A 27,505-nucleotide genomic window follows, 5' to 3' on the forward strand; every position below is an offset into this window, starting at 1 on the left:
ATGTCAACCTTTAAAATACTGCTAATAAAAAGAATGTATTACTTATGCCACCTTGAGATTTATTGTTTAGACTGTTTTCTATTACCCTACATACTTCATGAACAGCATATCGGACAATTAGAAAGCCACTTTTCTTTCAGAATCCTAAGAGACATAGTCTTAAAGAAAATTTTCTTATATTACTGAATAAATAAAGGAAAGAACAGATGATTTGCCAAATGATACTGTATCTTGATATCTTAAGTTTCAATTTACTAAAGCCATTATTTTGTTGACATATTACTTTTGTATAATGTAATTTACCAAAGAATGTTCAATAAATTGAGAAAAGTGGAATGACATTTTTAGACAGGGTAAGAAAGTATTTGTGTTCGAATATGGCAGTACCTAAATTTTTGCCCCTGAAAAAAGACATTTAATTACCTTTTATAAATTATGTTTATGTTATAAAACTAGCTTTCATTCAACATGCCTATTTCTCTTTTCTCTTTATTAGAGAAGTTGTAGGTTTACAAAATCATGCATGGCAATTTCTGTAGTTCTTGGTTTTACTAATGCAGGATTATAAGAAAAGAATAGCCCTTATGATACTTGAACAACTATAAAAACTTTTATTTCAATTATTATAGTCCATAATTCTGAAAGCACTAGGTCACATAAAAATCATCTATATCTTTCATTTTAGCATGGGATGCACTAGGTCATTTTACTTAGGCAACATTTTCCCGTATTTAAAAACAAAAAGCCTCTAAGAATGAAATGTTACAGTAGTTATACAATAATGTTTATGAATTGATGAATACTGTTTACATTAAATTTATGATCATCTACATCAAGGGTCAGCAAGCTGATGTATAACAATAGATGGTTATGCAAAGTACATGTAGATCATTCTGTTATTTCGTAATACATTCCATGTGGGAATAAGACATAAACCAAATGTAAAATTGGTGATTATCTTTTAAAAATGCAAATGATGATTAACTTGTATTTTTTAATCAATTTCAATATACAGAGACCAAGTATATATATAATATAGAGTCCACACTATAGTAATATAAAATTATTTTCACAGCTCAAAATGCAAATGGTCAAATGTTTGAAATCTTCTGTTGTCAAAAGTCATTTCAAATTTTGCAGGAAAATAGGATAAATAGTAAAGTAAAAATAATAATAGTGAAATACAGAATAAAGTAAAATTAGCTACTATCCAAATGTTACTTCCCTTGCATATGCACTCAGAAAAAAATTTCAAAATTGCTTTTCTTATATGTGGAATCATCAGTTAAGTAGACCTTTACAACACCGACACATGCTGAAAATAACATGATACTTTCTCATAATTTAAAATCTGCCAGTAAAAAAAAAAAAAAAAAACTTGATGTACTGTTATATCTCTATGTAAGAAAAACAAACATCTTTTCCCTAAATCATTTTTCAGTTGATGCTAATCAGAATAACACTAAGAATCATCTAATATGGCCCCAGATACATTAAGAACTAATTAAAGATAATGCAGATGATCCTTCAGCTAAAAAATTACAGAGCTGTGGGCAACTGAGGCAGGAGAAATCCAGTAATACATGCTTTCTGCATTGATAGACAGAAATTTAAGCATAAAATCTTATCTAAGCTTAGAAAAGGCAAGGCTACCAAGTAAGATGTTTTAATAAGGCCACTCTTGATTAGGCTATACCAGAATTTCTTATGTGGTTTGGCATGTCGCTTGCTTTGGAATCACAGGAGAAATTTTAAAATGCAAATTTCTGGTTCCCATCACAGAAGTATCATAATACAATCCCTAAAACGAAGACCACAGAGTCTTAGTATTTTTAAAAAACTCTTCAGGTGGCTCTAGTAAATACCAGATTTTGAGAACTACTATTCTAATTCATCTGTAAATTGTATTCTTCTCTTCTCTTCAATATTTACTATCCAGGGGCAAAATTTAGTGCTTGGCTCTCTGGCAAGCTGCTTTGGGAATCTTCAAATTTCTGGAATAATCCCCAAAAACTTTGCCAAAAGAGAAGTAGTCCTGTCCAATCCACTTAAAATGATAATCAGCATTCTGTTATTTATCAATTTGCCCCATGGAGAAAAGAACACTTTGACTCACCGGTTGTGACTATGAATGTTTTATTTACGAAAAGTATGTGAGAAGAGATTTGATCAAAAAATAATGACTAGTGGGCAGACCACAGTGGCTCAGGAGGCAGAGTTCTCACCTGCCATGCTGGAGACCTGGATTCGATTCCTGATGCTGGTCTGCTGCAAAAAAAAGAAAAGAAAAGAAAAGAAAAACCTGGTGAGCAGCTGCAGAGAAAAGGCAGTAGAGGTGGTCAGTGGTGAGTAGCTGCAGAGAAGAGGCAGTAGAGGTAGTCAAACTCACACACCCAAAGAAGAGAATCAGATAAAGGAGACTGAAATCCAAATTGTACATATAATTATGTTGTGCTGCTCATGGTAAAGGATCATAGTACGAACACATACAAATTAAGACATCTAGGCCATATTCTTTGTGAGTGATTGTAGCTGAAGAAATATTTTTAGTCTTTCTGGTCAAGTATTTTTTAACTTTTATAAATTAAAGTCTAAGGTTTTAAAAAGCATATGCAATTGATTGAGCAATCTGTATTATAAGAAGGTAAGCTTCATCACTCCAAGAGAGACAGCACAAAACACTGGAGTCATATTGCTTTTGTTTGAACCTGACTTGAAGAGCTTGGTCAAGTTTTATGATTTCTCAGTTTTCTCATCTTTAAATCGGGATAATAGTAGTACTTACATCACAGATTCAAACTGAGAGACAAAATTGAAAAGCTTGAGTAAAAAGTCAGCAAATCATAAAGCTTTGGAAAAATGTTTGTGGCATTGCAAATAATGCATCTATTACTGCATTAAATCTCCTGAACAATCTTAGAAAGCTAATAAAAATTATTATAATATATTGCTGATGGCCACCTTCCAACATAATATCTGACAGTGAATCAGTTCTCTCTGTTTTAAAAAGAATAAGGGCCTGTCCTTGAATGCATGTAAATCTTGGGGACAGAAGATATAATTCTAGAGCATTCAAAAGCCATACTGAAGTTGCAAGCTAATGCATATATGAAAAAAATATTTTTTTACTGGATCTCTTACTTTTTTGCAATTTCTGTGAAACATAATTTTTAAACTCACTTAAGAATGTCAAAACTCCCCTATGGGTAGGAAACAAATAGTACAGATGAAATCAAGCTTGAGTCAAACTGATTTTTTAAATAACCTATGAGGCAATAAAATGTGTTAAAGTTTTGATGATTGAAACATCAGTCCTCCTATATAGTACATACACAAGTAAATGACTTCTAGAGCCAGGTAAACTTGGATTTACATCAAAACCAATCATCAGCTCGTAATCTTGAACAAATTACTTCCTAAATATTCAGTGTTCTTCATTAGCAAATTGGAGGTTACCTTAAAGGCTGTTATAAAGGTGAAATGAGGTGAAAGATATGTGAGGTGCTTAACATCGTGCCAGAATGGGGCCAGTGCTCAGTACATTAGACAAAGACAAGAGCTATTGTTTTTGAACAGTGTGGTCAAGATACTTTCAGTGAAACTGAAATCAAAGAACATTGATTATATTAACCAAATTATATATTCAAAAAGGCAAGAAACATACTTCAAGAAAGCTGCTTTGGTCTTTGACTTCCTGAATTATTTTCAAAATAGAAATTTCATTTCACTTCCCAGGAAGCCATGGAGCTAAATTTGCTTCAAGAGATAGGGGATCAAATAGGAAATACAAATTTTCAAGAAAGAAATTATCAGGGCCATTCTAAGGTTAGTGTCCATCCAGCTCTAAATTCCAAATTATCTAAAGCTCCAAATAATATATAATATGTATAATTGTTATATTAGTCATCAAGAAAAAGTTATTTCAGTGGCTTTTGTAAAAGGCAGGAAAATATATAACACCAAAAAATATTTCCTAATCTTAGTTAAGGATCTCTATAGCACATTCACTTATTCAGGTTAATTTTCTTCATAAACATATGTCTGCTCTTGGCTACCCTAAAATATTGCCTCTTAAGTTTGCAATTATTTTGATTTAAATTACTTCAATAGTGACCTGAAGATTCACAAAAATGGAATAAAGTTGAAGCAAAACAATTGAACGAGCCTCTACTGAGTATCTTATTCATCTTTTCTGAGTACCAGTATCCAAGCCAGAGCTTGTAGTACACAGTAGATACTCACTAAATGTTGTAAAGAATGGACAAATGAACAACATGTTTAGAATATAGCATTGTATTTCAAGAATGTAGCCTCTGGAGCCAGACAACTGGATTTGAATCCTGGCTCTACCACTTAAGTTAGCCTCTTTCTGCCCAATTTTCTCATCTTTAAAATTGGTGGGATAATTATAGTTACCTCACTGGGTTTTTATGAGAATTAAGTAAGCTAAAACTAACAAAACGCTTAAAACAGTGGCACATAGTAAGCACCGATAAATATTTGCAAAAACATAATAGAAATAGAAACAATGGCTTTTTTCCTCAAAGGCAAAACTTATATGTGAAATGCCAACACTTACAAAGTCATATGCTACTAAGTTAAAACTGTTGGGTTTGGTAGCAAGCATGAGGGAAAGTGATCCTGACTCTGCCTGAAAATAACATCTCATTTCCCATATATAGGCCTTTTTCTCAATTGGTGTCTTAGGAAAAGTGGTTTTCTTCTGAGCCAGATGAAATGACAGTTCATTGATAGTGCCAGAGGAGATCCCCAAATCTTCCATTTGTGGAAGAAATGATCTAATGTTAAATTTACATTTTTCACAGTTATCATCAGACCAGCAAAATCAAATGGCTAAGGTAGGCAAGAAAAATAATTTTGAAGTAGAAATTCCTCTGTACTGATGAGTTTGATATTTGAGTACCAGACAATTTCCTAGGGCATTTCTAAGACTTATGGCTTTCAAAATCTTACCAAGAGACTATATCTTAAATACTCAAATAATAAGTACTTATACCTTCTAATCTTTGAGTAATACAACCTAAATATAATACGTGGGACTTGGAAGATGAAAGGATTAGCTTAAGTGAAAAAAAGAATGATGGTGCTCCAATTAGTGTAGTGCTCTCTGAATCAGCATAAAATAAAAAATAGCACCGAGACATTGCATGGCCTGCAAGAGGACTGGTGTAAGGGTACAAATGGGCAAAGGAGATTAGTGTCATTCCTTAATTTATTATCCAAACTTCTTTATTATTTGGTACTTAGCATGTTTTGCCTTATATTTTTCAATTTTATTAAGATATATTCACACACCACACAAACCATCCAAACTATACAATCACTAGCTCATAGTATCATCAAATAGTTGTGTATACATCCCCATGATCAATTTTAGAACATTTTCACTACTCCAGAAAAGAAATAAGAATAAAAATAAGACCCAAATCCTCCCATGCCTCTTTATCTGCCCCCACTGTTGACCCATAGTATTGTAGTAAATTTGTTACTGTTGATAAAAGAATATTAAAATATTGCTATTAGCTATGCTTCATAGTTTGCAAGGGCTGTTTTCCCATATCCCTCTATTACTATTTTTACATTTATAGTAGTTCATCAAGAACTCATTTACATTCCTGACTTTAAACAACCAATTTCAATCAAATTCACCTACAATACTTCACTATTACTTATAATCCAATAAGAAGCTATCATCACATTTATCCATTCCCAAACATTTAAGTTTAATCTCATTAACAATTCTGTACATGTTAGATAACCACTCCCCCTTCTCTAGTCTCTATCTCTAGGTGACCTATATTCTACATTTTAAGACTCTGACTTTACGTGTCCTAATTAGTTCATATCAGTGAAATCATGCAATATCTATCCTTTTGTGTCTGGGTTATTTCACTCAATATTAACACCCTCAAGGTTCACCCATGTGGTCACATACTTCAGGACCTCGTTCCTTCCTACGGTTGCATAATATTCCATTTTATAAATATACCACCTTTTGTTTATCCTCTCATCTGTTGATGGACTTTGGAATTGTTTCCATCTTTTGACAATTGTAAATAATGCTTCTGTGAACACTGATGTGCAAATGTCTGTTTCTGTCCTTACTTCTAGATCTTCTGGGTAAATACCAGATAGTGGTATTGCCAGGTTGTAGGGCAACTCAGTATTTAATTTTCTGAGAAACCACCAAACTGTCTTCCACAGTGGCTGTATTATTTTGTATTTCCACCAGCAGTGAATAAGTGTTCTTCCACATCCTCTCCAACATTAATAGTTTCCTGTTTGTTTAATAACAGCCATTCTTATAGGTGTGAGAAGATACTTCATTGTGGTTTTGATTTGTATTTCCCTAATAGCTAATGAAGATGAACATCTTTTCATGTGCTCTTTTGTATTTCATGTTTGGAGAAATGTCTATTCCTATCTTTTGCCCATTTATAATTACATTGTTTATCCTTTTATCATTGAGTTGTAGGATTTCCTTATTTATACTAGATATTAAACTCTTAACAGATATATGATTACCAATTGGGTTGACTGCCTTTTCACCTTTTTAACAAAATCCTTTGAAGCACAGAAGCATTCAGTCTTGAGGAGTTCCCATTTGTCTATTTTTTTTTTTTCATTGCTTGTGCTTTGGGTGTAAGGTCTAAGAAGCTACCTTCTATCACTAGGAGATAACATCTTGAAGATGTTTCCCTATATTTTTTCTAGGAGTTTCATAGTACTGGTTCTTATATTTGGATTTTTTATCCACTTTGAGTTAACTTCTGTATAGGGTATGAGGTAGGAGTCCTCTTTCATTCCTTTCATAATGGATATCCAGTTCTCCCAGCCCCATTTATTGAACAGACTATTGTGTCTCAGTTCAATGGATTTGGAGGCATTGTTGAAAATCGGTGGACTGTAGATATAAGGATCTATTTCTGAAATCTCAATTAGATTCCATTGATGAATTTGTCTATCTTTGTGCCAAAACCATGCTGTTTTGAACATGGTGGCTTTATAATAAGTTTTAAAATCAGGAAATGCAAGTTGTCCCATTTTGTTCTCTTTTTTAGGATGCTTTTGGTTATTTGAGTCCCCATTCCTTTCCAAATAAAGTTAACTAATGTTTCCAACTCTGCAAAATAGGTTGTTTGGATTTTGACTGGAATTGTATTGAATCTGTAGATCAATCTGGGTAGAATTGGCATCTTAACAACATTTGCCCTTCCTATCCATGAACAGAAAATGTCTTTGCACCTATTTAGGTCTTTGATTTCTTTTAGCAAAGTTTTGTAGTTTTTTTTTTTTTTAACGTGTGTATACAGATCCTTTACAACCTTCATTAAGTTTATCCCTAGATACCTGATTCTTTTATTTGCCATTGTGAATTAATTTTTTTTCTTAATTGCCTTCTCAGTGTATACACTTTCTATACTCAGTTTATAGAAACACTACAGAGTCTTGCACGTTAATCTTGTTTCCCACCACTTTGCTGAATTTGTCTATTAGCTCAAGTAGCTTTTTGTCGATTTCTCAGGATTTTCCAAATATAGGAATACATCATCTGCAAATAATGAGAGCTTTACTTCTTTTTTTCCAATTTGGATGCCTTTTATTTCTTTTTGTTGCCTAATTTCTCTAGCTAGAACCTCTAGCACAATGTTGAATAACAGTGGTGACAGGAGGCATCCTTGTCTCATTCCGGATCTTAGAGGTAAGGCATTCAGTTTCTTACCATTGAATATGATTCTGGCTGTAGGTTTTTCAAATGCCTTTAATCATATTGAAGAAGTTGCTTTTGAATCCTACCTTTTGGAGTGTTTTTATCAAGAAAGGATGCAGAATTTTGTTGAATGCCTTTTCCACATTAAGATGATTGTGCAATTTTTCCTTTACAGCTTGTTAATGTATTGTATTACATTGATTGATTTTCTTGTGTTGAACCATCCTTGCATGCCTGGGATAAACCCCACTTGATCATGTATAATTTTTTAATGTGCTGTTGGATTTGATTTGCAAGTATTTTGTTGAGAATTTTTGCATTTATGTTCATTAGAGAGTTTGGTCAGTAGTTTTCCTTTCTTGTAGTATCTTTATCAGGTTTTGATATTAGAGTGATGTTTGCTTCATAGAATGAATTAGGTATTACTCCCTTTTCTTCATTTTTTGGAAGAATTTCAGCAGGAATAGTGTTAATTCTTCTTGCAATGTTTGGTAAAATTCCCCTGTGGAGCCGTTTGGCCCTGGGCTTCTCTTTGTAGGGAGTTTTTTGATGACTAATTGACTCTCTTTAATTGTGATAGGTTTGTTGAGGTCTTCTATTTCTTCTCAAGTCAGTATAGGTTGTTTATGTGTTTCTAGAATATTGTCCATATCATCTAAGTTGTGTACTTTATTGGCATATAGTTGTTCATAGTATCCTTTTATGACTTTTTTTTGTTTCTTTGGTGTCCATGATAATGGCTCCCTCTCATTTCTGATTTTATTTATTGGCATCTTCTCTCTTTTTTACTTTATCAGTCTAGCTAAGGGTTTGTCAATCTTCTTGGTCTTCTCAGTGAACCAACATTTGGTTTTATTGATTCTATTTTTTGTTTTTGTTGCTTTCCAATTCATTTATCTCCACTTTAATCTTTGTTATTACTTTTCTTCTACGTGCTTTAGGGTTAGTTTGCTGCTCTTTCTCTAGTTTCTTCACTTCTTTAGTTAGGTATTTGGTTTTAGCTCTTTCTTTTTAATGTAGGCATTTAGAGTATCACCGCTCAGTATCACCTTCATTGCATCCCATGGGTTTTTATATATTGTGGTCTCATTTTCATTCAATTGCAGATATTTACTGTATTCTCTTGTAATTTCTTTTTTGACCCACTGATTATTTAAGAGTGTTTTGTTTAACCTCCATATATTTGTGAAAGTTCTGGTTCTTTGGTAGTTATTGATTTCCAGCTTCATTCCATTATGATCAGAGAAAGTGGTTTGAATAATTCCAATCTTTTTAAAATCTGTTTTGTATCCCAGCATATGATCTATCCTGGAGATTGTTCCATATGCACTTGAGAAGATTGTATATCCTGGTGTTTTGGGGTGCAATAGTCTATATATGTCTGTTAGGTCTAATTCATTTATCATATTGTTTACATTCTCTGTTTCCTTGTTGATCCTCTGTCTAGTTGTTTTGCTTATAGAAGAGAGTGGTGTGTTGAAGTTTCCCACTATTATTTTTAAAATGTCTATTGCTCTTTTTAGTTTTGCCAATGTCTGCCTCATGTAAATTGAAGCCCCTTGATTGGGTACAAAACATTTATGATTGTTATTTCTTCTTGGTGAATTTCCCTTTTATTATTATATAATGTCCTTCCTTGTCTCTTATGGCATCTTTACATTTAAAATCTATTTTGCCTGCTATTAGTATAGCTACCCCAGCTTTGCTTTGATTACTACTTGCATGGAATGTCTTTTTCTATCCTTTAACTTCCAACCTATTTGTATCTTTGTGTCTAAGATGAGTCTCTTGTAAACAGCATATAGATTGGGTCATATTTTTAATTGATTCTGCTAATCTGTGTCTTTTCTTGGGAAGTTTAATCCTTTGGTTTTTATTTGCCAGATCCATTTTCCTCTCTCTCTTTTTCTCCTTTAAGTTAACCCTACTGATACTCTTCAATTCTGTGCCCTCCTCCAGACATCTCTCTCCTGTCTTTTTTTTATTTTCAGTAAACAGAACTCCTTTTAGTATTTCTTGTAGAGCAGGTCTCTTGTTAGCAAATTATCTCAGTATTTGTATATCTGTGAAAATTTTAAACTCTCCCTCACTTTTGAAGGACAGCTCTGTGTAAAAAATTCTTGGCTGGCAGTTTTTCTCTTTCAGAATCTTAAATATATCATGCTACTGCCTTCTTACCTCCATGATGCCCAGTTGAGTACTCAGTACTTAGTCTTATGTGGCTTCCCTTGTATGTGGTGATTTGCTTTTCTCTTGCTGCTTTCAGCATTTGACGGTCTGATTAGTATGTTTCTTGAAGTGGGTCTATTTGGATTTATTCTATTTGGTATTCATTGGGCTTCTTTGATTTGCATATTTATGTCTTTCATAAGAGTTGGGAAGTTTTCTCCAATTATATCCTCAGTCTTCCTACCCCTTTTCTCTTCTCCTTCTGGAACACCAACAATTCTTATATTTGTGTGCTTTGTGTTGTCAGTCATTTCCCTGAGATCTGATTCAAATTTTTCTATCTTTTTCATCATTTGTTTTTCTGTGTGTCTTTGAATTGGTTGCTCTGTCCTTTGGTTCACTTATCCTTTCTTTTGGCTCTTCAAATCTGCTCTTGTGTGTCTCTAATATATTTTTAATTTGATCAAAGTATTTTTCATTTCTGTAAGATCTGCTATTTTTCTATTTATACTTCCAAATTCTTCTCTATGCTCTTCTAGTGTCTTCTTAATATCTTTTATGTCTTTTAGCAAGCCCATTGAATTTATTTAAGAGATTTGTTTGAACATCTTTGATTAGTTCTGAATTTTGTGTCTCCTTCAGTTTTTTAATTTGCTCATTTAGCTTGGCCATATCTTCTTGTATCTTCATGTACTTTGTTGTTTTCATTGATTTCTTGGCATTTATTATCTTGATATGGTTGTTTTGAAAGTTGATTTCCCTTGCTCATCTAAAATTTGTAGTTGTTTGGGTTTGCATTGAATATCTCCTTTGGCACTTGGCATGTCAGTTATTTTCAGTCAAACCAGTACCAGGACTTCTCAAACGGGATGAAACCTTTGCAGAAATCCATTAGGGGCTGTACTTTCCCTGTCTTCCCAGAAGTTGGTGCTCTTTGGCAACCTCTTCTCCACTACTCCACCTCTCCATGACTGCACCAGCCTTCTAGGCCCAGACCCAACCAGGCAATATTGAGCAATGGCCACCATTCTCCATGTGCACTGGAAGCTGCTGACTCTGGGACAAGAGCTGGGCACTGTGCGCCTTGACTGAGACTCTGTATGTAGGCACAAAGTGTCTGGTGATTCCCAGGCTTCCGCATGGAAAGACCCTGGGCAGTGGAACTGAGAGGTTCAACTTCCCCAGCCAAGAGTGCTCTGCTTTTTTGCCATCTAGCAAGACATGGATTTGTATTAGGGTTCTTCTTTAACAGGTGGGTCATCCGTATTTCTCAGCCAAAACAGGACAGGTTCCCATGCAAAGGGTGTAGACCAGCTCCAATTCCCCTGCACTTTCCAGCCTGCTCAGAAGAAGGTGTTTTGAATAGTTGATTGACCTCAGAAGGTATTTACCTTTTGGAGCCCAGGCAGTGTCTGACAGAGTAAGGCTGAAGCTATGAGATTTCTGTGCACTCATTACGCTGGTCCTAATCTGGCTGAATATGGGGCTTACAGTGGAAGATTCCCCAGGGGCCCCATTCTGCAGCCATCTCCAGGCAGGGATCAGGTATCCAGATGCTGTTTCCCTCGAGGGTGGGGGATGGGTGCCCAGACCCAGGACTGGAAACACTGTCTCTGTCCACATTTTCTCATGCTATTGGTCCCTCATTGATCTGAGCCTTGAAATGTCTTCCCCATCCCCTTGGTCCCCAAACAGTTGATTTGGGTAGTTTTTCCCTGGATTCTTGCTGCTTTAAGGGAAGATTATTGGTTCTCTCCCTATTCCTTCATTGTGGAAAATCCTCCTTGCTGTGCTTTTGTATTCTGCCTTCCCCCATGGTTTATGTCCTACCATGGGTCCCTGTGGGTTGAGTCTCTGTGTCTGGATATAAGTGGGGATCTATCTCACTGCTGTGAGAGATTTTATAATCTGTATCCCTGGTGGGAGTGGGGAGGGATCCTGGTGGCTGCCTCTGTGTACTTCCCAAGGTGTGTAGGACCAAGTGAGGAAGAGAGAAAAGGACCAACTGGTGCAGTACAAAAGTTTCCTACCTGATATTTTTCTCTTTCTTCAATTTAGCATTTGTGCGATCCTTCTCCAATCTATACCTTTCTCTAGAGTTCTAAACAAGTGATAATTGTCATTTTATTTTGCTGAATCTCTGAGGAGAGGCTTTCAGTAACTGTTTACATTGCCATGTTGATGTCACTCTGCCTTAGATTTTATTTTATCTCTATGTTTCATCTAGCAAACTAGATTATAAGTGTTTTTCAAACAGTTTCTTTATAACTGGCATAGCATTGACTCCAGTGTCTTGTACATGGTAGACATGTGTTAATTGATTGACAAGTATATATTTCTACAAACATTTGTCAGAAATTTTTGTTTTCTTTATCATCAGCAAATATTTATTGAATATCGAAATTATTTATGACACTAGATGCATCTTAAACATTAGTGGTTAATTATCTCCACTCTATTAGGAGCTTTTAGTGAAGTAATCTATTCCACAAATTCTTTCTTTAGAGATATTAAGAGTCACATATCAGATAATAGGCCACCGAGGTACATTGGCAAAAAAAAAAGCTATGCAAATAATTGCAGCTGAAGTATATCTATAATGGAGATATAGTAAAATCCTACCAAAATACTATAATTGGCATCCCAAAAATGCATGGCATAAAATGTCATAATATTGTAAGGTTCATGAAATGTTTGGGTGAACCTGTACAACAATCCCTAGCTGCCCAGTTTCTAGTTGCAATTTGGCACCACCTGGAGGCAGTCATCCACTCCAGTGATGATGATTCTGAAACTGGCTGCCTGAGACTTTCAGAATGATGGCTAAGAATCCAGATATTTCCTAGTTTGCCCAGCCCATAGTAGAGGATGGGGTTGGTGTGAGGAAACCTATTTTCCATTTCTCTGCTTCTCTAAACAGGCTTGCAAGCCTTGCCCCATCCCCATGACTTTCCCCTTCCAGAAGATGAGAATTTTAATCTTTCTGTGTTTGCCAACTCATGCTAGGCAGATGGGAGAATATTGACAATTGAGTTATATCTATATGCATGTTATTGTGGAACATGCTGTCACTATTTTTTACTATATATTCAGTTGGCATAAGGGAAAACACATCAAAGCTATACAGGGTCGTGGGGAGGGAAATTAGGAAAGGCTTCACAGAAAAACCCCTTTTCAAGCAGAGGAGTTTTAAAGATGTCATTGAGTCTGAAAAGTAGTTTACAAAGAAAAATGGCTTGAAGTGAGCTTGAAGAGAAAGGGAGAAAGGCAGGGGCGAGATCATCCAAGTTGTAGATCGTTTTATGAATTTTTTCCAAGTACAGTGAGAAGCCATTGAAGAATTTTAGCAGAAGCATGATGTAACACAATTTGTTTTCAGAAAATCATTCTGGCTACTTGGTAGAGAACGGTTTAGAACTGGAACACGAGCAGGTAGGAATTATTCTGCAATACTGTAGACAAGAGTGGTATTGACCTTGAGTGGTGAGAGTCAGGATGGAGAAAAATGGACAGATAAGCAATATATTTTAGAGGTAGAAACTGAAAACTAGTGTAGATTAGGTGTGGAGGGTGAATGAAAGGGAGAAACCCAGAGTGTCTCTTGGATTTCAATCTTAACCAAGTAGGTTTAATTGTTTCCAGCAGTTCAATGTTGTTTGATGAGGGATATCCAGAAAGTTGAGGTTATTTGCAACAGAGTGATTGAAATACTGAGTTGTATAATCTAAGCTGGTTAAAGGGAAATGAGTAAGTGAAGTTGAAGAGACTGATAACTGGAGAAAAGATGGAAGGGATAGAAGTTATAATATTGAAGAGTAAGAATATCTGATTAAACAAGCTGAAAGAAAAGAAGATAGAAAGTCCTGTAGCAGCCTTCTGGATGAGGTTGGGGCATTTTATCCCATTTTACATGATAGGGCAACTGAGACAAAAAACTACTTTGATTAATCAGAGTTACAACCTGACTAATACAGCTATGTCTTGCCTGTGAATCTTCTAATTAAAATCAAATTGACTTCCCAGTAGATAATTATTCTTCTCATTGAATATGCAAATTATAGATATTCTTTGTACAAGATTATGAAATCATTGCCATTAGAGTAGAAATACATATAAACACATAACTATAAAAATGATGCTTTAAAAGGAAATTGCTTTTAAAGCATGTGTTTGCCATATCTTTCTCATATTTGTTTGCTGGATAGTCTTTTTCTGCTTTATATTTTCACTTTCAATATACTTATGTTTTATTTTGAGTGTAGATCTCATTGTATTTGCTATTTTAATATGAAGTTTAATATCTATCAGTGATATTTTATTGCTTTTAAGAGGCTTTCTGCATTTGTCCATTTTATTAACAGAATATTACTAATTTCATAATGACTGTCAGTGGAAAAAGGTAATTTACATAAGAAAATACATTTTATAGCAAATATTTTTACTGCAATATATCTATGCCCTTTTAAACTGATTATCCAGAGTAGCATTATCCAATAAAAATATATTGAGAGTCACATATATAAGTTAAAAAATTTTAGTAGCCACTTTAAAAAATAAAAAAATATATGTTTTAACCCAATAAATGCAAAATAGATTTATTTCAATGTGTAATATATATATAAGTGTATTAATGATATATTTTGTTATTTTGTGTGTATGTGTGCTAGGACTTCTAAACCAGTGTGTATTTCACACTAACAGTGCGCTTCAGTCCAAACCTGGCACAGTTTCAAATAAATGCTCAGTAGCCGCATGTGGCTAATGGTTATAATATTGGCCCGCAGAGATATAGAGTCTTTATAAAATATAATTCAACAAAGTAGAATACCCAAGAGAAGAGCCTTCATAAAATATAATTCAACAAAATACCCTTTGTCTATTTCTTCTGAGAGAAGCCTTGTTTATAAAGATTGATTGGAAAGAAGGAAGGATAGTGGTTTGTAACAAAATTAATATACTATCAAATGGTATATGCATAGTAGTAGTCTGATTTTTTTTTTCTCATGGGCTGGCACTGAGAATCGAACCCAGGTCTCCACATGGCAGGCGAGTACTCTAACTGCTGAGCCACCATGGCCCATTCAGTAGTGACCTTTTTAAATACAATTTGATTGGTACTTCTATCTTTTAAATCCATATTTTTTTCACTAATGATATATTCATTTTTATTTATATGAATGTGACTTTGAATGACTAATGATAAATCTTGAGCAATTTGGTAGTTTCATTGTGTAGTACTTTATAAGCTTTCAAAAAGTATTGAGGGGCAGGCACTGGTGGCACAGCAGGCAGAGTTCTCGCCTGCCCTGCCAGAGACCAGGTTCGATTCCTGGTGCCTGCCCATGTAAAAAAAAAATAAATGTACTGAGGATTTAAAATTTCTATCTTTGGAACATAAGAATTTTAGAACATAAGAATTTTATAAGTGAACATTGTTTTTTTATACAGATTTTTTTGTTGATTGATATTTGCATACCATATAATCATCCAAAGTGTATAATCAGTGGTTCACGGTATCATCATATAGTTGTACATTTATCACCATAATCAATTTTTGAACATATTCATCACTCAAAAAAAACTAAAATAGAATAGAAATAGAAAAGAACACCCAAAACATACTTTACCCCATTCCCTCCTATTATTTACTTATTTTTGTCTTTATTTTCATACTCCTCTGTCATACATTGGATATAGGGAATATCAGTCACAAAAGTTTTCATAATCGTACAATCATACCTTAAAAGCTAAATAGTTATATGATCATCTTCAAAAATCAAGGCTATTGGATTACAGTTCAACAGTTTCATGTATTTCCCTCTAGCTACTCCAATACACCAAAAAACTGAAAAGGGATATCTATATACCACATAAGAATAACCTCCAGAATGATCTTTTGACTCAATTTGACATCTCTCTGCCACTGAAACTTTAATTTGTCTCATTTCTCTTCCTCTTTTTGGTCAAGAAGGCTTTCTCATTCCCATCGTGCCAGGGCCAGGCTCATCCCTGGGAGCCATGTCCTACATAGGAGGGAGAGAGCTTTATACCTCTGGGAGTCATGTTCCATGTAAGAGGGAGGGCAGTGAGTTCACCTGCTTAGTTGCCTTAGAGAGAGAGAGGCCACATCTGAGCAACAAAAGAGGTTCCCTAGGGGTGACTCAGGCATAATCATAAGTAGGCTTAGCTTTTCCTTTGCAAGAATAAGTTTCATACAGGCAAGCCCCAAGCTCAAGAACCTAGCCCATCAAGTTGGCAGTCCCTAATGTTTGTGCAAATCTCAGGTCTTCCCCAGGTAGGGAAGTTTAATATTTCTACCTTTTGCCCCAACCTCTCAAGGGGACTTTGCAAATACTTTTTTTTATCTTCTGCCCAGATTATTCTGGGATATATCGGGGCATCACACTAACCTGTACATACCAACAAGAACATAAGGATTTAATTACATAGACTTTAATGGCAAATGTTACATTTTCCATACAAAATATAAATTTGCATTTTAATTTAAAATGTAGGGTCTTGACTTAATGTTATTTAGCAACATATTGGTTTCAAGATTTTAAATCAAAATCCTATTGTAAAATACTCTGTGCAATATGAAACACATACAGTTATTTGCTTATAATTGAACCCTATAAAAATTTAAAATGCAAAGAAAAATACATTTTATTTGTATTCACATTTGTACATTCTTTTTGCTTTTTGAAAGAAAACTTATTTTCTTGGTGTCTATTTGGTGGTGGCAAGTAATTAGTTATTCATTCACACATGATTGAGAGAAGTGGCAGCAGGTTATATTCTTAAAGAAAAATGGATTATAATAGGGCGAAAGTAGCCTGTAAATATACTATGAAAGAAGTAGGTATGAGAAGACATTTACAATTTGTTTAAATTCTGTTTATCTTCATTATTTTCTAGGCTTTGACATCTCAAAATCCATTCGAAAATGAAAATATATTAGTTTCATAAAATAGCTAACTTTAATAGAAAGGATAATAGCCCTTAATGAATTTGTAGCTTTTTGTTTTGTTTTTGTTAGTTTTCAGCATAAACTTGAAAAAATACTTTAATGTTTCATGGGGATATTTCACCACCATTGTGTCAGGTGAAGTGATGACTCCCTCTAATAACTTGTTCACTGCCTTAAGTGTTGTCTCTAATCTCACTGAACATTTTTATCCAGTCTTAATAACATTTTTTAAAAAAGCAATAACACAGTACTTAAGTTCACATTCTTTCTAGGCAAAAGGAGCCTATGGAAAAGAATGAATTTTGATGTTAGAGTGTTTTCAGAGGGATGCTATACAGAATAAAGAGGTTCCCAATTTTAATAATTTACATCAACAAAATTGAGGACAGTTTATTTGCATTTTGTGTAGTATTTCTTTCAGTGCCAAACACAGTATCTGACATTTTATAGATACTCAGTAAATGTCTACTAAATTGAATTCACTCACATATGCATTTTAAATCAATAATCATCTGTGTAACAAGAACGTTTTATAAATATTTTCTTTGAGTCATGTCATTTTAGGTTTGAAATCACCAATTGTATAGGGCATATTTACCTTTATGAAATCTGAAGGATTATTTCTTTGAAACCACCAGCCTTCTCTGTTTGCATAAAATAACTACTTCTTCAAACAAATTTAGGGAGTTTAAGTTTCTATTCTTAGTAAAGCCTCAATGTCCTTATATATTTTTAGACATATATGATTACAGCTAGCATGTCTTAAGCATATTCTCAACAATGTGCTAAATGCTGTATATGTGTTTAATTAATTTTGATTATTCCTTATTACAACCTTGTGATAGTTATGGTATTTGTTTTAAAGACTAATTCATTTACTCAACAAATATTTGCTAATATTTTCTATGTGGCAGGCATTATTTTAAGTAGTGAACAAAAGTGGAAAACCCTTTCCCCATAGAACTTACCTTCAAGTGGACAGATAAATAGATGAGGAAACTAAAGCTCAGAACTGGTTAAGAAATTTGCTCAACGTCATAAACTATTAAGTGATAAATTTAGGATAGCACCACAAATCTGTCTGACTTTGAATCTAGACTTAGGTGCCTTCTCTTGATGAAAATTGCCAAATTTGGTGGCCTTGAATAAAACATAAAATATTGTTGAATTGCATATTTACCTAAAAATTGAGTATAGAATTTTCCCTTTGAGAGACCAGGCCCTAAATTTAGAACAATTTGAAAAGTCAAAGAATACCATTTTGTGGTATTTCATTACCACAAAATGAAGAATTAAACCTATTTTGAATCTAATTTGGTTTTCTTTGTAGTATGGTCAACAGTAACTTTCATAAAATAGTTATTATTGCAAATAAAATATTATATAAAATATAAAATCTTATAAAATTATAAGATATAATGAAGATATTATATAAGATATCATTATTCCAACCAAAGTAAATAAAATTATTGATTCTTAGAGAGAAGAATAGCTTTATTCTCAACATTCTTACTGAGTATATTGCTTTGTTTGTTTTAACGAGATGACAGATACAATACCCATAGAGATACTTTTACGTTTGAAATTCTGAATACCAAAGAAAGCATACTTTAGCTCTGGAAAAATCTGGAAATGCTCTTTTGAGGTGATAGACCATTGCTCTAACAACAAAAATCGAGCAGTGTTTTGCTCCCTCTTTTTTTTTTTTTTTTGTATGTTGCATAGTTCACATTAAACATTACTTTATACTTTTCAAATTTATACGAATAGCATGGAAGTTTCAAAAAACATGCACTAGAATAAACAATGGTTTTTCTAACTTCCCCAAATCAGCTCCTAATTCTAGTGGCCTTCCAGACCTTCAAAGATTAGCATTGTATATGCTGAGACATCATTCCAAAACAGAAATCCACAATTTCTGCAGGGCTGATTGACTTGTAATCTGAGAAGAAAAACAGTAAGTTTTAAATTTTTACAAGCTGAAGGCCTTCCTTGGGGTGGTTGCAAGGAGGGTTCAGTCCATATGACCAAGGACATCTTGTCAAAATATTACTGTCCTTATAATTATGTAATTCTAACCATTAAAGGCAATTATTGTCTTTCTATTCATAGTGTTTGCTAAGTGGCATGTAAAACAAACTTTAAAAGAAACTTATGTGTGGGCCATGATGACTGGAATATTGTCTAGGTGCAGAAAGAAAAACAGAGCAAAGATTATAAGTTAAGTGAGACATTTGCATGTATTTACATGAAAGAATAATAACTTTTTTTTAAAGGAGAGTCTTGGAAATTTTCATATACTAGATTTGACACTAGATATAATCAAGGGACAATTACCAGTATTCATCAAATGAGGAAAGGAAAGTAATATTTTAACAAGAATAAGTTGTTATTAAAAATATTTTGTTTTTCATATAAGATGCCTGAATTTAATTTTTAATATACAAGTTTAAGTCTTAGCCTTGATACCATTCTGTACTTCACAAAGCAATTCACAAACTAAAGCTCCCCCGGGAGTTTTACTTCATATGCCCTCTAATTTATTATTTTGTTTTTCTAAATCTGTGAACCAGGGCTATAAACCATTGTCCTTGATAATCTGTTCTTTAGCCATCTTTTTTTTTAATTCCCACTAAAATTGAATCAAGAAATATCTTTAAAATCTTCACTTGGAGTTTTGCTGATAAGATATTTTCAAATATCTATAATTATTGACCATCACTAATTATAGTGACAGGTCTGTCAGTGTGTACTTGACTGAAAGACTTTCTTAACCCTTTCTTGGTTTGTTTCCAAATCCTGAGTTCTCATTTGCTCCCAAGCAAACAAGGGACCTGATAACACAGAGTACGCCTCTTCTTAACGTTTCCACATTTGATCCAGTTTCTTCACCCCTGCTACCTATTAGAGGGGATAGATGGTAATAATGGCTATATTTTCCAATAAGGAAGTCTATCGGAGCAGTAATACAAAGCTCACTGAGAAGAATAATGTGACATATGTGACATAATACCACAAATTCTTGGGACCTTAGGAAAGAGTAAGAGCTATTTCTGGTTCCCTACAAATCATTTTACCTAACTGTAATGGGAGCCCTGACTCTAAGAAAGGCAAAAGGAAAAGAAAGCACTTCTCTTTGCTCAGTTATCATCTGGCAATTTATAAGGAAAACATATACAATTTCCATAAATGGCATCTTTGTTTCCAGATATAAAGAAATAATCTATAGGTAGTATGTATTTGCTCTTGTGGAAGAAAATTCTAGAAGGATTTTTGTTTTTTATTTCAGGGGACTTCAGAAATTTTGTTAGATACCCTATATGTGAATTTGGGAAATTGATTTACATTAGTTATGGCAGTTGTATATATAATAATTGGATTTCATTCAAGACATATAAATTTAAAGCATCTTCTTGGTCACTGAAATGATGCAATGTCATTATACAAAGTAGAGACAAATCTTTAAAATGTGGATTTGATTTGTAACAGGTTGTCAAGAAAAACCATAGTACACCATATTTTTCAAAATCTAGAACTAATGTATTTTATACTTGATAATCTGAGGATTAATATCCTTGATATTTAGTCATTTTTTATACACTTCAAAACATATCTAGTGATTTTATATGGGTGACGGTCCAAGAATCTACTATATTTTCATGTTATCATTTAGCATTCAATGTTATTTTGGGAGGCATAATGTGATTTATTTTATGTAATTATGTCAATAGTACAGAATATTAATCATGTTAAATAATCTACAAACTTGACACACTGAAAATATAAATGAATAATTAGCAAGAGTAAGTAAAAGCTCTGTTTTTTTCATTCTCACAAAATATTGACTATTAGTGTTTCTTTGATATTAAGATGAACAATGAAAAATGTTAATTAATGCTCTAAATTATAGGCCAATGAGCCTAATTTGACATGAGCCGTTTTCTATTATTGGAAATACTACTTAATCTTGTGGTAAATTCAGAAAAAGCTATGTAAAAACTTGTTAGAGGCAAGTCTATTACTACCTCACATGGTTACACTCAGAAATAGGTTTAACTTTTTAGTTTCAAATTTTTACTACAAATCTGAAACAGTAGAAAAATGTAGGAGAAATACTATCAACTGTGTTCCTGGGTGAGAATTATGTAGTTTATTCCAGAAACCTGTGCAGCTAAATTATTGCTTAAAAATTATTCACTGAGGAAAAGGGAGGAAGACCACAGCAAAAACTAAATTAAGAAGAGAGAGAGAAAAAAAACGCACAGAAATTTGAGATGAATTAATTTTAAAAATATATGTGAGTATAATGATTATAGTCAGAAAAAGAATTGAAATTACCTCAACCTCTCTTAACCTCCTCATCTGCTAGGTTAAGAAAATCAAGTTCAATGATTAAAAGTAAAATTTTTGGTTATCATTAGCAGTGCTGTTTTGGATCTAGAAGTTGTAATGATGAGAAACTTTTATGAAACAAATACACAGTTGAGTCCCTTCTATTGCCTTTTTTTTAACCTTTGAAGTGGTTCATGCAAAAACTGATTTATATTTGTACTGTTAATTGTTGAGATAAGTGGCTCTACATAACCTCTTCAATCGTATTCACTTTCAGTACAGCAATATTACTTATGAACTCACTAATAAACTACCATCATTTCTGTCCATTCCCACACATTTAAGTTCATTGACATTAGGTGACCATTCACCCATCTCTAGCTTCTGTGTATCTCTAGGTCCCTATATTCTACGTTATAAGACTCTTAGTTTACCTTTACCGGAGTCATATTAACGAAATCACACAGATTCTGTTTTTTGTGTGTCTGTCTTATTTCTCTTAGCATTATGTCCTCAAGGTTTATCCTTGTTGTCATACTTCAGGACCTTATTTCATCTTACTGCTGCTTAATATTCCATCATATCTGTATACCACATTTTGTTAATCCACTAGTCTGTTGGTGGGTATTTGGATTGTTTCCATCTTTTGGTGATTATAAATAATGCCACTATAAACATTAGTGTGCAAATGTTTGTTTGTGACACTGCCTTCAACTTTTCTGGGTGTATATCAAGTAGTGGTATTGCCAGGTCATAGGGCAACTCAATATTTAATTTTCTGAGGACCTGCCAAACTGTCTTCCACAGCAGCTGTTCCATTATACAGTCCCAGCAGCAGTACATAAGTGTTCTACTTTCTCCACATCCTCTCCAACATTACTAGTTCCCTGTTTGTTTAATAGCAGCCATTCTTATAGGTGTGAGATGACATCTTCATCATGGTTTTGATTTGCATTTCCCTTACACCTAATGAAGATGAACATCTCTTCATGTTTTTGTTTAGCCATTTGTATTTGCTCTTCAGAAAAGTATCTATTCATATCCTCTGCCCATTTTATAATTGGGTTGTTTGTTCTTTTGTTGTTGAGTTATATGATTTCTTTATATATACTAGATATCAAACCTATATCTAATATGTGGTTTCCAAATATTTTCTCCCATTGATTTTAGTGTCTCTTCACCTTTGACAAAGTCCTTTGAGGCACAGAAACATTTGTATATCTCCTTTTAATAAAATTCCTCACAGGATAAACTTTTAGTGTTCTAAATCAAGGATCAGCAAACTATGCATGACACTTGAGCTGAATCTGGGTCAGTTTTTGTATAGCTTATGAGGTGAGAATGGTTTTATATTTTTAAGTGGTTGAAAAACAATCAAACAATGATATTCATGACATGAAAATTACGTGAAATTCAGATTTCAGTACACATAAAGTTTTATCAGAACACAACAGCTCTCATTTGTTTTTGTATTTCTCATGGTTGCTTTTGCACTACAATCGTAATTGCAACAGGGACCATATGGCCATCAAAGCCTAAAATTTTTACTGTCTGTCCTCTATAAGAAAAGGTTTCCTAACCCTTATTCTAAACAGATAAATTTGTGAATAAATTCTTCAAGATTAAATGAGTTGTATGTAAAATGTTTAGAATAATACCTGACATATGATAAATATAGGTTTTTAAATTAACATCACTGTTATTGTTACATCTTCAGGATTAGATACTTTGGTGCATCTTATTTGATTTATTAATTTTTTAAAGGCATAACTCAAGAATGTATCTTTTACATAAAGCAAGGATTTTAAAATTTTTACCCTAGAGACATCGGGGTGATAGATTTCAATCTTAATATGAGAAATATTTGGCTGTTTTAGAACTAAATACATTAGAATGTGTATCCTTCAGGGTTAAATAGTGATGAAGAATTGAGTTAAATAATGACAGCAAAATGTATTTGAAAACAACCACCATATGATAGCATGTGTGACCTAAAATGTGTAAAAAGAAAAATATTAGCATAATGTGATGTTTGGAGAAGCAGTTTTTTCAGTAACAGGGCTGTGGTTTTAAAAATAAAAATTTCAAGCAATATATTTTTACATTGTTCCTATCCTAAGACTAAAATTATTGAAAATTCAAAAATCATGTCATCTCCTAGACTAACTCTTACAATTGGAATTCTAAATTTCATCTGTTGCTCCCTCTTGAAGGACCTTTTTGCATAAATTTTTAATTCTCTTCATAATCTTTCCTCTCCTCTGAATCTTTAAATTTCACCTAAAAGTAAGTAATATACTTTTATTAGTATATTAGTAATCCTTATATTAGTAACTAAACTCTCCATTTTGGTACCCCATGAGTTTACCATTTCTTTCTTTCTCTTCATCATCAAACCTCTGAAAAAGTTATGCATCATCATAATTTCAATTTCTTTATCATTGAATTCTGTGGTTAACTCCTTTGAAACTAACATATCTATGCTTCAATAGCTGCTTTCTCAAAGGTGAATTGTACCCTCTAAATCTCCAAATCTATAGCCCTTCTTAAATGTTACTGCAAATTATCTTCTCTGCCCAACTGACCACCTCAGATTCGTTGAACCTTATTCTTTTCTTGTCTTCTGTGGAATTTAACCCTATTGTTTTTTTTCTTATTTCTGAGAACATGACTCTGTTCCCTTCAGTTTCTTTTCTTCCCAACCGCTAAATACAGGTATTCCTCAGGGTCTCATCTCAACCTTTTACATTTTCTCTCTTTACTATCTTGGCTTACCTACTTGAATTATCTTCCTAACTCCGTCTGTCCTCTCCTGTTCAGTAAATATTTTGTTGACTCCATCTTTTTAGCTCTAACTATTCCCCTCACCTCTTGGCCCAAGAGTAGAGTTTCCTGTTAAACCTCTCCATCAGGAATTTATGTTGGTTCCAATGTTGGGTACTTCCTGAACCAAAACTCCTTGGCTTCATGCTCTGACCTATAAGGGCCTCAATTTCCCCCTCTATAAAGTTGTAAGGCTTATATATTCTTATCCATATAAAGCATTTAGAAGAGTATCTGGCATATGAAATACTTACTAATTTGAGCAATTATCTCCTATTCCAAGATAAAATCAGATACTCAGCTATAGATGGTTCCTTCCAAATAACTTGTACATTAATCTCGCTTTCTATTAATGATAGATAGCAGCATACTAGCCTGAACTCATATTATCTTCCCAAGGATTATTGCTGTAAGCTCCTAATTGATTTTTCTATAGCTTTTTCCAATAATCATCTTTATTAGAGCAGGCTAGGTTGTGTGAATTCTTAGTGGCATAACAAACAAAAATCCATTTCTTGTTCATGCAACATAAGTAATGCAGGTTGCCAAGGGATTTTGCTCACTATAGTCAATCTGAGCCATGATGGAGGCTCAGATTCAGCTTATAGTTTCATAGTCACAAAGCAGGGGCAATGGGAAACTGGAATTGAACACTGATAATTAAGTACTTCTACCCAAAAATGCAATTACTCATTTTCACTGACACTACAGGGCCACTCCTAACTTCTAGGAGGTAAGGAAGTATCCTCCTACCATGTACTTGCATGGAGAACAGAGTACCATCAACAGTCCTAATAGCTTCCCTACCATTTTATATAATCTTTCTTATGTGTCATTTCATATTATTCTCCAGCTCCATCACCTTTAGTGACTCCCTTTACCCTGTACCACCAAAATAACGTAGGCCAAATCTCTTCTGGATGTGTCTCTACTACTGTTAGTCTTACAGTTTAGCCAAACTGCACTGCTTATCCTAAATCCATGACTTGTTCTTTCTTACCTTTGTAGTTTTATTCATAATATTCTCTTTAATATTTTTTTCTCTTTGCTTGTGATAATTTTTACTCATATTTTAAGTCTTAGTTTCATAAAGCTTCCCTGACCTCTAATTTTTTATTGTCTTTCTCCTTCCATTTAAATTTCATAGCACTGTTTGTATCCTTGTTCTCTAATACTTATAACATCTTTTTGCTAATTTATATAAGCGCTTATTCTCTTAATTCCTTCCTTAAACTATAAACTCCTTAAATATAATGATTGTGTCTTCATCATTGTATTTATTCAACACAGGGTCAAAGACCCCACTAATCCATTTGGAGATTTCTACAAATTTTGTACAGAGGTATTCCTTTGAGTAGATTGTTGGAAATAGGCACTCATTTTGAACACAGTAATTAGAGAAATTCTCCCTTTGTGTGAAGAAGAAAAAAATGTATCCTTTCTTCTGGTGAGTTGCAGCCTCTTTATGCAGGAGCGTGGAGCACCAGCACCATTTCAACTCCCACTTTCCCCCATGGGACCTACACCAAGAAGGTGCTCAGTAGATGTTTTCTAAAAGAATCAATAAATTAGTGGTAAAGCGTTTACTATGTTTTAAATTCACTGCATCAAAAAAGATTTATAAGCCTAAAAAATCAAGGAAGTAAAAAAAATAGGAAAATGCCACTGAGGTAAATTTTAACAAAGTAACTAAAATCAGAGATCTGCCACTTTCATAAGATACATGTTATAATGAAAAAAGTTTTAAATTATTTTCTTGTATAAAATTTTACCTTAAATCATCAGTGAAGGTAAATGACCACTACTATTGAAATATGTAAATTTTAAATGCAGTTTTTCTATTTAATTTTTTGAGGAAGACAGAACACAGCTAGAGGGAGTCCAGGGAACTCCAACTAACATAACAGAAGACATTAAAAATGATCTTACACAGTTTCCAAAAAAATTATTACAAGCCACTATTCGAATAGTATATAATAAACAGAGAGAAATAAGATCTCTATATATATTTATGATATGTAAAGTAACATATTTCTTAACCTCTTAACTTAAACTTTTTAACTTAAATTTATAAAGAAAATTTTCCTTAAAATTTCTTCAAACTCATGGTCAGTGGAATGGAGGTATTATTCAATGATTTGGTGGAAAATGTATAAACTCAAGAAATAGTAAAAGACTAATATATAGATAGATTTTAAGAATAGCTTAAATAAATTATGAATATTTAATTAATAAAGAAATTAATAAATGGACCCCTAATTCCTTTAATTATCTAGCCTTCATAAATTCGTCACTCTTTAAACACGATAACCATGTTCTCCCCAAAATGTCCTCGTTTCTCCAAAATGCCCTTTGATGTTAACTTTAGAGATAAAATATTTGGCCACGTCCTAGGACTATTGTTGCAACCCCTTTTCAATGTACATTCTTACAGACTTAGGGCAGCTTTGATGTAAAATATCTGAATAGGTGTCTAAATAAGAGTAAGCACACAGGATATGGTACATTTATCCCAACCCATTCAGGCCTTACCCTCTGTCTGATCTCATTTTATATGAGTCTCTTCAACCATTTACATTGGTTTTATAAATTTTCCCTAATAACCAAGCTTGTTCCTGCCTCAGGATATCTGCATTTGCTCTCCTCTCAGTTCAGAGCACTCTTCCTCCATGGGATTGGCTTTATCTCTCAGGTCTCAGCTCCATCGTCTCCTCTTCAGAGATGCCTTCCTGGACCACCCTTTTTAATAATCGTCCTTCCCCCCCAACTTTCCAGTTCTGCTTTCTCATATTATTCAGTCTTATTTTCTTCAGAGCATATATCCCATCAGAAATAATCTTATTTGTTTATTATTTTTGCCCAAACTAAAATGCAATCTCCACGTAAACATGGACATTCTTTAGCCTGTTGTACCTCTAACTTCAAGAGCTATGTGCCTGCCAACAGTAAGAACAAAATAAATGTGATTCAAACGAGTGACTGAATCTTGGATGTAAAGCATGTTGAAAAGAAGCAAGCAGAGAAATAAATAATTTTTGTTTTAGAAATATATCTCTAATATAGTGGACATTTAGTCATTACCAAGCTGTTGGGAAAGGAATTTTAGAGATTATAGACCTTCCTGGTACTCCTTAAATCATCCTAAATAAGTAGTTACCTACTCTTACCATGAAGGCACTGCTCCCTGCCCAAGATTTAAGAACCTTAAAACTTCATTATTAATGTCTTTCATCAAGATAGACATTTTTTACTAAAAATGCTTTCTTAATTAGCTAAATATTCCTCCCTAAGTCTGGACATTTACTTTAACACACACACACACACACACACACACATACACTTTCCAATGCTATACTAATACACTAGTATATTAATATAATACATTTATATACAGTACATACTATAATGTTGAAAATACTAAACTTTAAATTTGTCATTCCCAGAAATCAAGGAAGTAGTATGAGAAACCCAGTTTTCAC

The 27,505-nt window shown here is 33.5% G+C and overlaps 1 protein-coding gene across 20 annotated transcripts in view; it reads left to right on the forward strand.

The window, feature by feature from the left end:
* RIMS2 (regulating synaptic membrane exocytosis 2) overlaps positions 1-27,505 on the forward strand; it is a 757,916-nt gene that overhangs the window by 625,693 nt on the left and 104,718 nt on the right. The window contains exon 27 of one of the 20 annotated variants that reach the window (XR_013178386.1): positions 18,705-18,828. The exons of 18 other annotated variants lie outside the window; for them this stretch is intronic. The gene's annotated coding sequence lies outside the window, so the exon portion shown is untranslated. Of the gene's footprint in view, positions 1-18,704; positions 18,829-27,505 lie in introns of those variants that run through there. One more of the 20 variants, XM_077167443.1, reaches the window with a different exon arrangement.

Source organism: Tamandua tetradactyla, chromosome 6 (assembly GCF_023851605.1).
Source record: "Tamandua tetradactyla isolate mTamTet1 chromosome 6, mTamTet1.pri, whole genome shotgun sequence".
Taxonomy (NCBI): domain Eukaryota; kingdom Metazoa; phylum Chordata; class Mammalia; order Pilosa; family Myrmecophagidae; genus Tamandua; species Tamandua tetradactyla.